Source organism: Helianthus annuus, chromosome 5 (assembly GCF_002127325.2).
Source record: "Helianthus annuus cultivar XRQ/B chromosome 5, HanXRQr2.0-SUNRISE, whole genome shotgun sequence".
Taxonomy (NCBI): domain Eukaryota; kingdom Viridiplantae; phylum Streptophyta; class Magnoliopsida; order Asterales; family Asteraceae; genus Helianthus; species Helianthus annuus.
In genome coordinates this window covers 171,666,904-171,678,934 of record NC_035437.2, presented here as the reverse complement: position 1 = coordinate 171,678,934, position 12,031 = coordinate 171,666,904, and positions in this window count along the sequence as shown.

Sequence of the window (12,031 nt, the reverse complement as noted above, 5' to 3'; positions counted from 1 at the left end):
ATGTAATGCATATGTATTTTTTATTTTATTTGTGATACATAAAGTGTGATTATATAATTCGTTATCTAATTCTCATTATATATGTCAACGACTATTGAGATAATCCTATAACATCATGTGCAAATGTATTATAGGGTATCACTATTCCTAACTCTGATTATATATGTCAAATATCATGTGCCAATGTATTATAATATTTTCTAATTTATTATGTACTATATTATAACCAAATTACATGTTTTTTTAATACTAACCTGGAACTATTTAGTCATTTGTGAATCGCAACATCTTTGGTGACATGTTGAATTTTCAGTTGTCGTTCTTAGGGAATGGGTGAGCATCTGATTAGGGGCGAGCAATGGGCATACTATTTATATTAAAACTAAAATTTTGCCCGCTGCACGTTACGTCGACGAGACAAAGCGTTGGCTAAACTTCGTATAACTCCAATATCAATATTGTAAAAAAATTAACTCACTTATTAAGTAGGCCATGTAAAGAATTGTTACTCCAATGTATATGAAATGCTATACTTTATTGGCAATTGCCAACTCAACCTCACATCTAAAATCCAAAAACATGAATATAATAAACATATTATATTATCGTGAATTCATATTGAAACCCTGTAAACAAATAAGCTTTTGAAACAAATACAAATGTAGGGCCATACTAAACACTTAATTGTAGATTTTTTTGTCATATCATAACGTTACCATATGATCAAGTTCGCTATTCATATCAGTGTTATTCCGCTGCGCCACTTAAAAGTTAAACCTAACAAATGGTGTCAGAGTTTCGGCTCGTTGGATTCACATAAGGATTCGTAGTTTTAGTTTTCGGTTTGAATAATCACCATTTGCCGTTCTCATCTTTTTTATATGTTTTAGATTAATAGATTCATAGAAACAAAAAATAATAATAATTCTTTTTGGATGTGCGACAAGGATCAAGAAGCAATATAATATTCTGCTGTTTATGTTTTGTGTGGATATATTATAGGAATTCAGGCCGTTCAAATAAGTTGCTTTTGTTGAAAATCAAAGATAGTTTATTGGGCCGTGAACAAGAGTGGGTGGATAAGGTTTAAGTTAAATTTTGCTTTGGATCTGTGAAGCCCCACCCACCACCTGATTATTAAGAAACAACAATTTGCAATATATATATATTTTTTATTTGGTTCTTGTGTTAAGGCTGGAGAGTGTGGTATAAAGCCTCTAGAGGCTTTATCACAACATGTTAGCACTACGTCAACGCCACGTCACACAGGGGCTTTAAAACTCCTTCCTTTAACTTGCAGGGTGTGGTATAAAGCCCCCATGTTAAACAAAATTAAAAAAAAAGTTATTGGTTGAAAAGAGATAGGGCCCACCTGCACCTCCCTTTTCTTCCGTTAACACAATGGCGAGGAGAAGGATGACGCCCCCCTTTCATTTGCTCGGCGTGGACGATGGCGCCCCAGGGGCGTTATGGAGGTTGAGGTGGCAGGTGGCGCTAAGCCACACCCACCAGTCTAAGCAACAACACTATTTTTATTTTGGAGGAGGTGATCGATACAATACCGGGTTAAACCCTTTGAGCCGTCGATTGTGACATCGCTGGAACCGTCGTTTACTACTGTTTTTTCAGCCTGTGATCAGGTTAGACAGGTTCACTCGTTCTTCTTTTTTTATTAAGGTTTGTTCGGGTTGTTATTCGGGTTTTGGGTGTTCAAGTTTCGGGTTATTTCTAACGTCCAAAAATCCATATTTTACTTTACGGGTCAAGTTATTCTACAAAGGCTTCTAATTGTAAGAAGTGTAAGAAGGATTTATAAAGTGACAAGTGTCTAATAACTTAAAACTAAACCCACTACATCACCATCAAAAACCTAAACACCCACCCCCACCCCACCCCACCACCACCCAAAAACCTAAACCCCCCCCCCCTGGCAAAAAAAAAACAAAAAAAAAACTATACCTCACAAAAAAACCCCCAAAAAGCCTAAACCCCCCCTCCCCCCACCCCCCAAAAACCTAAAAAAAACCTAACCCCCCTCCCACCCCCCCCCCCCACCCCAAAAAAACCTAAAAAAACCTAACCCCCCACCCCCCAAAAACCTAAAAAAAATCTAAAAAAAAACTAAACACCCACCCCCACCCAAAAACCTAAACCCCCACCCCCTCGGCAAAAAAAAAAAAAAAAAAAAAAAAAAAAAAAAAAAAAAAATTTTTAGGGTGGGTGATGTGTGGGTGGGGGGGGGGGGTTTAGGTTTTTGGTGGTGGTGAATGTTTAAGGGATTTTTTTTTTTGTAGTGGGGTTTTTTTGTGTAGTGGGTTTTTTTAGGTTATTGGACACTTGTCACTCTATAAATCCTTCTTACACTTCTTACAATTAGGATCCTTTGTATTTGATCCTAATCCTTTACTATTATATGCCTTTAAATGTCATAGCATGAGGCGTAGTAACTATAATTAACTAACCAGGTTAAGTATGACAGTCTTTTAGTAGGAATTATAGAGGTTGTGGCCAAAAAAAACTAACCAATAGGAACTGAAAGTGTACATGGTGATACGTACAATGGTTACGTAACTAATTTTTTTCCGCACTCTCTTTTTAACTCTCGTCATATTAATCAAACATAATGCACAAGTGCTTTGTGCGATTTTTGATATATTATGTACATGCATACAAAATGTAGTTTTCAGGATTTAACTAATTTGCAAGCTCTTGTACGACTAAAAAGCATTTTCCAAATTCCTAGCGGTTGGGTGGATGTGACCAAAATTGGATTTATTAGGAGACTTTGATGGGGATGATTAGTGGATATTGCTTACACATGCTTGAACCTATCAAGAACCACAAAATACAAACTACTTCAATAATTTGATCCTTTTAGATTTTTTGACGATGACTTTGTATATTGCAAATATCATACCAAAGATTTCAACCCGTGGAAAACTTCATATGGATTTGACATGGGACAAATAAGTTTACTAGAAAAATAATATGTAATGTAATACAAATTTAAATATATTGTTTGGAGATGTTTGGACTTGTGTTGCTCAAACTTGAAGAAGTTGGATCAGTTTCTATTGAGTTAGACCCTTATTGATATAATTCATCCCGCAAAAATTAAACACCGCTATTATTGACGTTATCTTACTTAATCCATGAATCAAAAGTGGGATAATGCCGCTTTGTTTTGACATAAGGCTTGCCTTTGCGGGCCAACCCAAACGGAAGGTCGCAACACATCATTACTTTTTTTTTTTTTATCATGTTCAACTTCGTAACTAATTAACGTGCTAGATATGATTATTAAGGTGCTAGATATGATTATTAGTGTTAGATATGATTATTAATGTGTTAGATATGCTTTTTATTAAGTTCAGTTTCGTAATTAATTAATGTGCTAGATATGATTATAGACATTAGACCATGCGTAGTGGTTATGATGAATAATGCCCCACCCTTGGGTGTTGTCCGCCACGTGTCGTCCTAGTCAGCCAAGGGGCGTTTTGAAGAAAATGGCGTAGTGGGATAATGCCTCCACCCTTGGGCGTTGTTCGACATGTGCCACTCCCATAATTACCCAATTATTATTTTTTCTAATTAGTAAAACAAATAATATTCAATTAAAACTGTGATTGGTCAATTGATATCTATCTTGGGCGTGGAAAATAGAACGCCAAAAGCAGATTTTGTCAAAAAAACGCCCCGGGGGGCCGTGGTCGGGGTGTTTGGGCGTTATTAAGCATAAAAACGCCCCATAATGTAACGACTACGCACGGTCTTAGGCTAAGGGTGTGGGGGTCATGGTTGGGACATGATTCGCCACGTAGGAACATGAATGGAAGACTACACCACCACTTGCATGATCCATCATGGTTTGCGTATAAAACGAACTAAATTTTGTTTCTACTTTCTAGTAAAAATTTAAGAGGGTGTTTGGGATTACGTTTTGAAGTGATTATTTGATTATTTTGTTTGTAAAACATAAATAATCTAAAAAAGTGTTTTGATGAAAAAATGATTATCTGCCTCTAAAACGAAGTTTTGGAGAAGCATTTACCTAAATGCTTTTTCAAAACGCAGTTTTGAAAACGCAAAATTTATTTTAAAAACGCATAATCTATTTTGAAAACGCAACACCAAATACCCCTAAGTTTTACTTACTCATCTAAAACATAAAATACAATCCAACTTGATCTTAGACCATTGGGTGTGGTTTGGGTAGTCCCTTTGGGAGTATCCGCCACGTAGGCGTCACGTCACGTTCGATAAAGGACCATCCAAAGGGGACTATCCAAGGGTGTGGGGACTACCCAAAGTTAATAAAAAACTAATATATAATAAATAATTAAAAAAAACTCTATCTATCTCTCTCTATGTGCCCACCATCAGCCAATCAACATGCCTTGTCGCCTCCGTCTTTCTTCCGCCGCTGGATGTAACGCCCGGCTCTTTTGTACTTTCCATTTATAGAAAGTTCTGTTCGTATTTCTATTTTTGGAAACCTTGTATTCTTGTAATCGTTTCCTTTCATTGTAATCATTATCAAACCGAGACTTGGATCATTGATGAAGCTTGTATTTTGTTACATTATTGTTGTACGCACTCTAATTATGCTCGTATGTTCGATTAGTGAATCAATTTGTGCTTGAACGTTATTCTTGGAAACTATGTGCTAAACTTGTAATTAAACTAAACTTATGCATTGAACGTGTTTTGAACGAGAACAATACTTGGTTATGACATTTATACGCCTAATTATACTTTGATTTTGATCGTCTTACTTGATTTCACCTTATACTATGCTTTCATATCAAAACAAGTCCCTAAACTCTCAAGTTAGCACCAAAAGGGATTAAATATAAACTTCAGGGGCCTAAGTGTAATAAAACGAAAGTCAGACAAACACACCCGCCGCGTGACGCGAGGGTGCTAGGCGTCACGCGAGCCCCTTGTTTCGGCAGAATGTGTGTTTCCTCCAGCTTTGTGCACGAAATCCCAATAATCTAACCCACCCAATCACCTTTAATCCACCTCTAATCACCTCCAATCATCTTATAACTCCTCCATTATGAATACCCACCTTCTCCAACCCATTTGACACTTTCACAACTCCTAAATCTTCACTAAACTACTCTCTAATCTGCAGTAAATCTGAGTTTTGGACAGATTCTTGTATCTTCACAAAAGTGAGTGTAACTTGCTCATTTCTCAACCAAATCACTTGGTTCTTCTTCCTATTGCTTTGTTATGTCCTTGGGTTTGAATCCTTGGTTTTTCCTTGGAAGAATCATGTTTGGATTTGCCCTAAAATGGACTGAAACTTTCTGTTTTGTTTATTATTAATCAACAACTTGTTATTTCTTATCCAACTTGTGTCTAACACGTCTCACACCAATGTCCTAATGCTTACAACCTCTCCTATGGTTGGGTAAGCTTAAAAACATGGTTGAGACACTCAAAATCAGAGGATTAAACCTCATAAACTTGGTGTTTTGATTAGGGTTTTAACCCACAAGTCATGTCAAACTTAGACTTTGATACATGAGTGATTATGGAACAACTTGGGTTGTCCAAACATACAATCCTCACATGATTTGATGATTTCTATTAAGTTAGCTTATCTTACATACTCGTATAAACCTTAGTTCGTGACCCTCCTTGGTTGTCTTTACATCAAGAGAAGTGGTGAACTTCAAAGGGGTGCCTAAATGGAAGCTTAGACTTTCTACCCCATACATGACATCCTTGTAACTAAGAGGTGCCTAAATGGAGATTTAATCTTCTACCTCCTACTTGACATATTGGACCTAAATAATATGTAATATTTAGCCTAAGTATAAGCATATACTCATTCGAACCTTTGACGTTAAACTTGTGTTTACATGTTAAAGAAGTAGAATATCATCCAAGACCTAAACCTTAATATGATTCTAATGGGTTCACTACCCATGAAAAACATTAAATAACCATATTGGTTACCTAGTGTCATATGATGGTTATAAAGTCTTTTAGATGATTATTTTCACATACACATATACTTTCGTTATACTAAGTTATTTCTATATTCTTAATCTTCCGTAAACGCCAAACTCACACACCTACGTTTCCTCGTGTAGAAGGACTAGGTGCTCCAAGCTAAATCATCCACCAAACTTACTCTCGGAACTTCCAAGTCAAGACTTGTAAACCGTGAGTATACTCGATCCCTTTTTCCCCTTTACACTTTGGGATGCAACATGTATACCTATTCAAAACAACTTTTATGCTTAAACAAAACATACTCTATCTATGAACGTGACATGAAACTATTATGAATATTTGCTATGCTTGTATGCTCTATGAACGATTTGGAACGTTATATGCTCATTAACTTTGCTAGCCCACCTTAACAATTATAGCGCTATAGGATTAACGCCCCGCCCGCTATTCTAATTGGGTATTGTTAAGTTAAACATTACCACCCCGCTGAACGATTGGGATTAGGCTATTTTTATGCGTTGTATTCATGGGTTTGATCATATTGTACGCCAAAAATTGCATTGCTATAAATTTATTCACTAAGTAACATGTTGGATATGAGTTTTATTCTATTATGCTATGTAGTCAAACTTGTATACTCGCCTTTGCTTTTGCATTGAACTCTATTTTAATACATGTTGCAGGTTAATTATTGAGATGATATGCAAGACGAAACAAGATTTAGGGTGGACTAGATACACACCTAGATTAATCTATCTTTTGTTGTTATGTTACAATTTGAAACTATGTTGTTATCTTTATTTGAATCTTGTATGACAATTTAGTTTTGAAATGAAATTTGAATTTAATTAAATATTGTCGCATAGTGTTATGACGTCTCTAGCAATCTATACACACTTCGTCTCATCCCGATGTTTCCGCCATCGGTTGGGGTGTGACAGATTGGTATCAGAGCCATAACTATAGGGAATTAGGAAAAATTGCCATGCTTTTGCCCTAATCTATAGTTCTAGGAATTTTGCCTCTTATTTGTTTAAAACTTTTGTACTCTACCATGCATGCTTCCTAGCTATACTTTCTATTAAAATTATGTGCCTTTCCTAAGGCTAACACGAATACACTTATGCTATTTTTATACTCTTGTAACAACAACGAGAAGAATTTACCAAAATAGGCGTGAAACCCACAATTTGGTAAACGACTCTCATTCTACCTTTAATCTATTTTTGCACGAAATTTCACCATTAAGCTAGGAGTGACATCCACAACTTAATGGTAATTTCCATTTCAACTCTAGTGGACCCTCGTCAAAGTGTCAAAATTTTATTTTGATCGACGAGTACCAACCACATTTAGGGTACGAAATCGTCAAGTTAGGGGTGAAACCCGCATCTCGTCGATTAAGTCCCATTCCTCGATTTTTATTCTCGCCAAAGTCCCGAATGTTTCGATCATTTAGAGATGTGTAGTAACCGGAAGGGTAAGATACCGTTAATCGCTTCTCGACGAGAGTATCTTACTTATAGGCCAAAGCACAATATCTCTAAATCGAAAGAACTTTCGACCCACTTTGGAATAGTCGACGTTTCTCTACCCGAAACAATCCAATGTTTTATTGAGCCTCTCTTTTACGTATCTCAATTTATATGTGATTTTATACTAGAACGTTCGTTCATTTCAAAATGTCATTTTAATCATTTCGCACGTTATCGACATCACAAACAATAATAATCCCTCGTGAACAAACTAAATTTACGATGCTTTCGTTTATTCATGTTATGCTATGTGGAATTCATGATTATGCTATATGAGACATTTAAACTTTTATGCTATGATAATCAACTTGAAACTTTATGCTATGTGACCCTTTATGCTATGTGATCAATTTCATTTTTCTAAAACAAGCATTATGACCAAGTCTCACCTATTCGTTCTTTTGAATCTTAGATGTCTTCTCGTCACTCCAACGCGTCTAGGAAGTCAAAGTCTCGCTCCACCAAGAAGACGATGGCTTTCATGGCCGATCAATTTGCTCGCGTCGTCCCAAAGGTCATTTCCGAGATTCGTGCCTCTGAAACTCCTCACCCTTCCGTCGACTCTAAGGTTGAAACACGCAAGCCCGTCTCGTTCCGCACCAGTATCAAAGGCGGACAAAAGCTTTGTGTCCTTAGAATTCGAATCATTGTTAAATTGCACACGCTCTAAGCTACCTAAGTCGTTTTCCGTTGAAGTCGCCAATGGCAAGTCCATCTTAGTCGATTCCATTCTCCTCGATTGTCGTCTTACTCTTAACGAGCATGCTTTCTCTATTGATCTCATACCCATGCAATTGGGTAGTTTCGACGTCATCATAGGCATGGATTGGCTTCAAAAGAATCATGCTGAAATCGCTTGTCACGAGAAATTCGTTCGCTTACCTCTTCTATCCGGTGACGTTTTACACGTTTATGGAGACCGACCTTCAAGGGGACTAAAGTTGATGTCCTGCACACAAGCGAACAAGTACTTACGCAAACAGTACTTTGCCTTTTTAGCCCACGTTGTGGAAGAAAAGGGCAAGGGAAAAAGTTTAAGTGATGTTCCAGTGGTGCGCGATTTCCCTGACGTCTTTCCTGAAGATCTACCCGGTCCTCCTCCTCGATCTGTTGATTTTCGTATTGACCTCGTACCTGGTGCGACTCCTGTTGCCAAGGCTCCTTATCGTCTTGCACCTTCCGAGATGCAAGAATTGTCTTCTCAACTTCAAGAACTCCTCGATAAGGGTTTCATTCGTCCAAGTACCTCTCCTTGGGGTGCTCCTGTGCTCTTCGTTAAAAAGAAAGATGGTTCTTTCCGCATGTGTATCGACTATCGTGAGCTCAACAAACTCACCGTTAAGAATCGCTATCCTCTCCCGCGTATCGACGACCTCTTTGATCAACTTCAAGGCGCTACCTGTTTCTCCAAAATCGATCTTCGTTCTGGTTATCATCAACTTCGAGTCCTCGAAGAGGACGTTCCCAAAACCGCTTTTCGCACTCGCTATGGACATTACGAGTTCGTGGTTATGCCCTTTGGCTTGACCAACGCACCCGCTGTGTTCATGGATCTCATGAATCGTATTTGTAAACCATACTTGGATCACTTTGTGATCGTCTTCATTGATGATATTCTCATTTATTCTAAAACTCAAGCCGATCACGAGCGCCATCTTCGCCTTATCCTTGAACTCTTGCGTACTGTCGCGACCCCCGACCCACCCTGGACGGAGTCGGGAGCCGCGAGCAGTTCCAATGGTAACCATGGTATTTAATTTATGCGGCAGCGGAAGTCTTTTATTACAGGATCTTTTCACCGTAAAATGCTCGTTTAATATATTACACAAAGTTTTTAGGGATAAATCCCATAATTTACAATCAGTTGATTTCACACAAAAATCATTATTTTCCAAAACATGTTTTATTTATTTATTCACAATGAGCCACTTCTCTGAGCTTGTAGTGCTTTACAGCACTTTTCCTGGATCACACAGATCACCTGAAACATGTTTGAAAAAGGTTTTGTCAGCGGGGAAATACTGAGTGAATAATTCCATTTTCTAAAACGACCCGTTAGTTATAAATTCACAGTATTAAGAGCGATTACAATGTTTCTATCAACCAATTATCAAGAATGGGTATTTGTCACTCGACCGGATCTGTGACTGTGGTCATACCACTATTGGGTCCCGTCGCCCCAATAGTGACGGTTCACTCACATAGAGTGATACTCACTCACCTAGAGTGATAAAAAATAGTAATGTGCACAATACCCCACATACCAGTTGTAATTTGGTGATTACAAAGACTTAATCCCTGTAATTATAACCTTGAAAATAATTTGAGGTATTGTAATACTTACTCACAAACTGTGAGAAAACAGTTTAAAAAGAAGAATGACTCACATTGCAGATTAACGAGCAATAGATATAAGCCTACTGATTAGCCTTGATTAAACCTAATTTAACACAATGCACACATAGGCAGGTTAGTAACTAATACAGCAATTACGTCAATTCACGAGATTAAACCTTCACAACGATTAATCAGTGCAATACTCGATAATTCAATCGGATTCACAACGAATAACAGAGCATAGTCCGAATTCGAACAGCACTCTAATATTCAAGTCGAAGTCACGACAAATAATCAAAGTACAAGCTCAATTGAGCAGCACCTGGACTATCGTTGGATAGTTATAATCGATCGGACGTTGAATCGTAATAGCGATCGAGTTATTACCCTGATTGCGGCAGCACTTCGTGATTAGTGTGTGTTGTGTGGTAAACGAACGATATCTCTGTGTATATTTTGAGTTTTTACGTCGAATTAACGGTAAACTTCAAGTGCCACTGCCCCCTATTTATAGCTGAAAAATGTCCTCCCTCGCGCCACGCGAAGAAGACATGTGTACCCGTCGCGTGGCGCGACGGGTCTATTTACTAGCCTAGGTTGTTTCGTGTCCCAATTAGCCTTGGTGAGTCAGTATGTTAAACGTTTTTTTACTTCTACAGCAAGTTTAGAGGATAAACGTCCACTAGGGTTTAACCCCCCTGAGTTTTAGGGGCCCTGATCCTGATTCCGATTGTTACGAAAATTTTAGGGTTTATGCGGAATTACTTGGGTGTTTCAATTAGGGTTTTCTTATTACCTAATTATCATCCTAATTATTGATTTTCGTGACAGTTGTTACATCCTCCCCACCTTAAGAAAAATCTCGTCCTTGAGATTTACTGAAATAGATGAGGGTACTTTCGCTTCATTTCTGATTCCAGTTCCCAAGTATACTCTGGTCCTCTCTTGGATTCCCATTTGACTTTGACCAACACCAGTCTTTTGTGTTTGAGAAACTTGACTTTTCTATCTTCGATCTGTAGTGGTTTCTCTATAAACTTTAACTTTTCGTTCACCTCTACATCTTGAAGAGGTACTACCAGGGACTCATCTGATAGACATTTCTTGAGATTGGATACATGAAATACATCATGTACTCCAGATAATTCTTCTGGTAGTCGTAAACGATAAGCAACTGGTCCTATTCGTTGGCTTATTGGAAATGGTCCTACGTATCTGGGACTCAGCTTTCCTTTCTTACCGAATCGTACTACTCCTTTCCAAGGAGAAACTTTTAAAAGTACTTTATCTCCTACTTGGAATTCGAGCGGCTTGCGACGATTGTCTGCATAGCTTTTCTGGCGATCTCTGGCTGTTTTCAATCTTTCCTTGATCTGAGTTATCTTGTCAGTAGTTTCTTGTACAATTTCAGGACCTGATAATTGACTTTCTCCGATTTCTGCCCAACATACTGGAGTTCTGCACTTACGTCCGTACAGTGCTTCGAATGGTGCAGCTTCGATGCTTGAATGATAACTATTGTTATAGGAGAATTCAATTAATGGCAAATGGCTATCCCAATTACCACCAAAGTCAATTACACATGCTCGGAGCATGTCTTCTAGAGTTTGTATTGTCCTTTCACTCTGTCCGTCTGTTTGTGGATGATATGCTGTACTTAGATTTAGTCGAGTTCCCATTGCTTTCTGAAAACTTTTCCAGAAATGAGAAGTAAAACGACTATCTCTATCCGATACAATGGAGAGCGGGACTCCATGTAGGGATACTACTTCGTCCACGTACAGTTGTGCTAACCTTTCCATGCTAAAGGTTTCTTTCATTGGTAGAAAATGAGCTGATTTGGTTAATCGATCGACAATTACCCAAATAGCATCATTACCCTTTTTGGTTCTGGGTAACTTGGTAACAAAATCCATTGTTATGAGTTCCCATTTCCATACAGGCATTTCTAACTGTTGTAGTAGTCCTGAAGGTTTCTGGTGTTCAGCTTTAACTTGTGAACAAGTTAAGCACTTGGATACGTATTCGGCTATATCCTTTTTCATTCCTATCCACCAGAAATTATTCCTTAAATTTTGATACATCTTATTATTTCCTGGGTGCATGGTATACCTAGATTTATGAGCTTCTTCTAAAATCTTATTTCTTAACTCTCCTTGCTTAGGTACCCAAATTCGTTTCTT